The sequence below is a fragment of the Triticum dicoccoides genome, chromosome 1B (genome assembly GCF_002162155.2).
Source record: "Triticum dicoccoides isolate Atlit2015 ecotype Zavitan chromosome 1B, WEW_v2.0, whole genome shotgun sequence".
NCBI lineage: Eukaryota > Viridiplantae > Streptophyta > Magnoliopsida > Poales > Poaceae > Triticum > Triticum dicoccoides.
In genome coordinates, this window is record NC_041381.1 from 201,913 (window position 1) to 207,027 (window position 5,115).

The following is a 5,115-nucleotide window of genomic DNA, read 5'->3' on the forward strand; positions in this document are numbered from 1 at the left end:
AGTAAGGGCATCTCCAATGCCGACCTGCGAACGGACACAGTATTTGTCCGAAAATCAGTTTGTCTGGACACTGGACACTGATACCGGCCATCCATCCATCCCCGCATCCATTCGAAAACAATTAGGTGTTAGTGAGATAAAATACCTTCCGTCAAATACCAAATGTTCTTCGTGTTGCTTGTGTTGGTAAAATCAAACACATGTACACCTTCGCCAAATCAACTTTGCTTAATATTGTCTTCCGCCAAGGCACATGCACACCTTCCCGCCAAATCAACTTTGTTTAAATATTACCTTCATGCTTAGCACCACTAATCTATACGTTCCGCCACCAAATGCATCCATATAGTCGTGTAGCTTCCGCTAAATGCAGCCATTAGCATGAGAGCTTCTGCCATGCATCCATTTGCATCAGCTTCCGCCAAAAGCATTGGTCTATTGCTCCGCGTCAAACAATCCTTTCGCCAAACACTTTTTGAACAACTAATCAGCATTTAACTATCTACGCTAATCATGTTTGGCTAACCAGCTACGTGCCTTCCGCTAAAACAAGCTCGCTAGCTTGCTGCCTTCCGCCAAACAACTATACTACTCACTCCGTTCCTTTATATAAGGTGTATTTATATTTTGAAAAGTCAAACGAGTGCAGGTTTGACTGAGTTATTAAAAAAATATATTAACATTCACAATACGAAATGTATATCATTTGATCCATCATGAAAAGTAGTTTTATATTTTATCTACTAGGTATTGCGGATGCTGTTACTCCCTCTGTTTCTTTTTAGTTTGCATATAAGATTTGGTCAAAGTCAAACTTTTTAAAATTTGACTAGCTTTGCAGGAAAAGATATCAACATCCACACTATGAAACCAATAATATTTGATGCATGATGAAATTAATTTTCATAACATATAACTTTAGTATTGGAGATGTTAATATTTTTTTCTATAAATAAAGTAAATCAAATTTTACAAAGTTTGACTTTGACCAAATCTTATATGCGGACTAAAAACAAACGGAGGGAGTATTTTATTCTATAATCTTGGTCAAACATTCAAATGGTTGACTTGCATGAAAACCAATACACCTTATATTTTGAAACGGAGGGAGTAATTCACTACTAATCACATTTTTCTTTCAATAAATAGCTGCAGCCTTCGGCCATTCAACACGAACGAGAGTGTGTGGTGATTTTTGTTTGGCTAGACGGATGTCGGAACTCCCACAAAGCCCCTTCAGTTGGGTTTCAGTTTGCCGATGGCAAACTACGTCAGAACAGCTCGGTCCGGACGCTTGCGGGAGGTTTGAGGGTGTGCCTTAGAGATTCCCTAATGAGGTCGTCAACTACGGTAATCAAACACAATGAAGGTAAACTCTTGGCGTTAGCTAATATAAGCAACCTCCAACAGCATGAGGTAGTTGTGTTGTGTGGCCTCTAAGCTCCCAATATTGGACTGAGGACCACATGGAGCTCATTGTTGTAACTGTAACTGCTACTAAAAAAATAAGCTCACCTGGAGAACGACGAGTGGGAAGGATGATATTTCCTGGGTGTAGTCAATGGCCGGGATGAGGCGACTGAGCTCCATGGTGGGCGCGAAGTCGCCATAGTCAGCGATAGTGGAGTCTGGCGCATCGGCCTCGACGAAGAGTACCCCCTCACCGTTGCAGTCGATCTCCACCCTCCCCTCCTTGTCCCGGGCAAGGCGGCCAGCCATCGGGTAGAAGGTGATGAGTGCCTCCGCCAGCGCTTGCCGCATCCGCTCGCCGTCGAAGAAGCCTTCCATGGCTGCTATCTCCACGGGGCGGCGGTAGAAGTAGACGCTGGGCGTGTGGAAGCGCGGCACCAGTAGGTCGAGGTGGGAGTTCCATAGCCGAGTCCGCAACGTCTCCCTCGCCGGCCTCACCATGGTTGATCGCCGCACCATGATCGCCATCTATCCGACCAAAAGAGCAAAGTTTGTCAACAAACCCCGAAAATTGAATGAGAACAAGTGCGCTCATGGGCACCGTAAAGTTGCGACAGAATACAAGAAAAAGAGCACCATATGCAGGAACCAGATGAAAAGGCGAAGCAAAGGCTGATCTTGGAAGAGAAAGCGTACTATGGTGACAGTTGGGCCACAACAACCGGTACGTACGTCTTGCCTCCCGATAGTCTTTATATATAGAAGAAAGAAGGCTCCTTCTGGATGGGAACTTGTGGCTCTCGGCTACTGCTGCACCAGGCAAAAACAATTTAAAAATTCAAGAAAAGTTCGAAAAATCTTGAAAATTTCTGGAAATGTACATGTCCAACATTAGTATCAATATAAAAAGTTTCACGAAGAAATACATTCAGGGTATTGCGCCCGGCCGAAAAGAAAATGAAGACTATAAAAGTTACTGTACATGAACAGTACCCTTAGAAATTCTTTTCTTGTCTGGGTTCAATGGAATTTTATTCCTGCCTTGAACTTTTTATACGTGTATAATGGTACGTCGACTTCGTATTCAAAAAAGTTTCGGCATTTTTTGACTTTTTCTGTATTTACTAAATTAATTTTAATTTATCAGGGGCAGTAGCACCCATGTGCACCGAGGGATTTCCCCTTCTATCTAGTAGTCCCTCTGTTCGTAAATACTCCGTATTTGTTTTTTTAGATTTCAAATGGACTATCACGTATGGATGTATATAGACATATTTTAGTGTAGATTTACTCATTTTGCTTCGTATGTAATCACTTGTTGAAATCTGTAGAAAGACAAATATTTAGGAAGAATAATTTCCTGACTGCGTCCTTCTACCTCTACCTTCGTCCGTCAAAATCAGGAGTACGTCACGAATCAGATGATAAAAGGATAAAACCACCACTTTGAGGGCTAGCTTTGCGAAAAACACTAGGATACAAATTCGCTGCAGAAAGCACCACATCTTGCGTAATTCTTTTGCAAAAACCACTGATTGGCAGATTTGGCTCTGTTAAGTGAGTTTATGACAGGCGGGGCCTGTTTTTTGCCTACGTGGCGGAACATTTTGTACCAGATGGGTTTTAATCTAAAATTACAAACTTGACCCTAGAATTTTACATAGACACCCCTAAATCAAAAATAAAAAACGCAATTAGCCCCCGCTTCTCGTTCTGCAGCAGATTGGTGGCGCGTGCAGAACGTCGTCTTCGGCATCAGCCTCGATCTGCGGTCGTTGGAGTGTCGAGGAACGGCAGGCTGCCCCTGCTGCTCCGGTCGTCGTCCTCCCGCTGTAGCCCCACGCGCTCACCACACCGAGCTGGTCGGGGCATTCCCGCCGGATCCCCTGCATGGGCGGGGACAGTGAAGGCCGATGTGCCCCGATCCGGTTGGGGGCACGACAACGGCGGCCGGGGGAGGCAGGGGCGGGGCATCCTCGCCGGCTCTGACGATGGCGCATGGTGGAAGACCGCTCCAGGCAGCAGGGGGAGGGGGGAGGGGGAGGAACCGGTAGAAGGTGCGGCTGCCAGCCGAGGCACACGGCCATGGAGTCCCCTACGTCCGCGGCGAGGCGGAGCAGGTAGGGCCCTCTGAATAACACGCGGAGGTGGATGGCGCCGGCGCCGGCGCCGGCGCCGCCGGGAGCGGGGACCACGGATTCCAGATGCACGGCGGAGAGGAGGGGCGAGGACGAGGAAGGGGGCGGCGAGGGAGCGTGGGAAGGACGGCGGCACGTGCGGCTGCGGGGACTTCGCCGCGGGCGGCGGGACGGGCAGCGGTGGGACGGTTGCTAGGGGAGGACGGGCCTCTGCCTCGTCTGGGTTCGGGACGGGTGGTGGCTGGGGTCAGGAGGAGCGACGGTGGTCGGGGTCGGGAGGGGCGACAGCGGTTGGGATCGGGATGGGCCTGGGAAGCAGGGAGAGGAATCTGGGGGGCTTTTTCGCATTAAGGCTAAACAGTTTTGCCACGTAAGCATAAAACGGGACCCACCTGTCATAAACTCACTTAACGCGGCCCGTTCCGCCGATCAGTGGTTTTTGCAAAAGAATTACCCAAGACGTGGTGCTTTCTGCAGCGAATCTGTATCCTAGTGTTTTTCGCAAAACTAGCCCTTAAAGTGGTGGTTTTATGCAATTTACTCAATCAGATGATCTCTGGAATCAATCGTCCATGGCGCTCCGTACCTCGTCCAGATGATCGTCGTGCGTCACTGCTTGGACCATAAATAAATGGAGACTCGGACGGACGCTTGGACCATGCCCCCATACCTAGCTCCATGGTACGTTGTCCTGTACTAAAATGTACTCTTACGTGACGACTTCTTGCTCCATCCGCCCTACATGTCAGCGAGAAACTTCAAGGTAGTGAGAAACTCTTACGTGACAGGTGCTCCCATTTCTCAGCATTAGAAGGTTCAGCCTGCAAGTTTTAAGTACACCGGCCTCTTACAACGGAAAAATCAAAGTAAGCATACATGCGATACGAATAGTGATGCTCGGTCTAAAAAAATTTGGGACACCTAAGAAGCAACCAAGAAAAAGAACATACTATATGCATTCTCAGATGTGATCCAACCAATAGATGTATGTTGCAAAAGTGCTCCTTGGGCCGAGGATCAAATTAACTGTCACGGCCTTTACAATAGGGGTCGAGTGGGTGGTCGTCTGCAAAAAAGTAGGAGTCACTTTCTTAGAGAAAAGGGATGACGATGATGCTTGCTCACGGAGAAGTGATGACAATGGGGCCAGTGTCTTAGTTCAATGAGGCTTTCTTCGCAGTGGCCTACTTGAGGTATATTGTGTGTCACTCAGCGATTGTCGCAATTTTCACTCATTTTCCCGTTAATTAACTAGGCCACTCTCTTCTTTTGCATCCGTTTCAGAAAATTAAAAAAACTTACGAGGACCGCTCACTCCACAAAATAGCTTTTGACAGCACTCACCTTGAACGCCTTATACAGGATAGTTAAAAAACAAGGCACTCATTTCAAAGCTTTAAGGTGCACTGGTCCACGATATGTTGGATGAAAACAATATGTTCTTGGTCCCTTAAGTTTACCGTGAGTCTAAGTTTAGTCTGTCAAGATTTTTTGGGCGACATTTAGTCCCTCATATCTTAAAACTGGCATGAATCCTCCGAAACAAGATCAAAGTTGTACCAGAGGA

General features: G+C 47.0%; 1 pseudogene; it reads right to left on the reverse strand.

Moving 5' to 3' along the window:
• Positions 1-2,121, reverse strand: part of LOC119314617 — a 6,998-nt pseudogene extending 4,877 nt beyond the window's left edge.
• Positions 2,122-5,115: the final 2,994 nt, after the last annotated feature.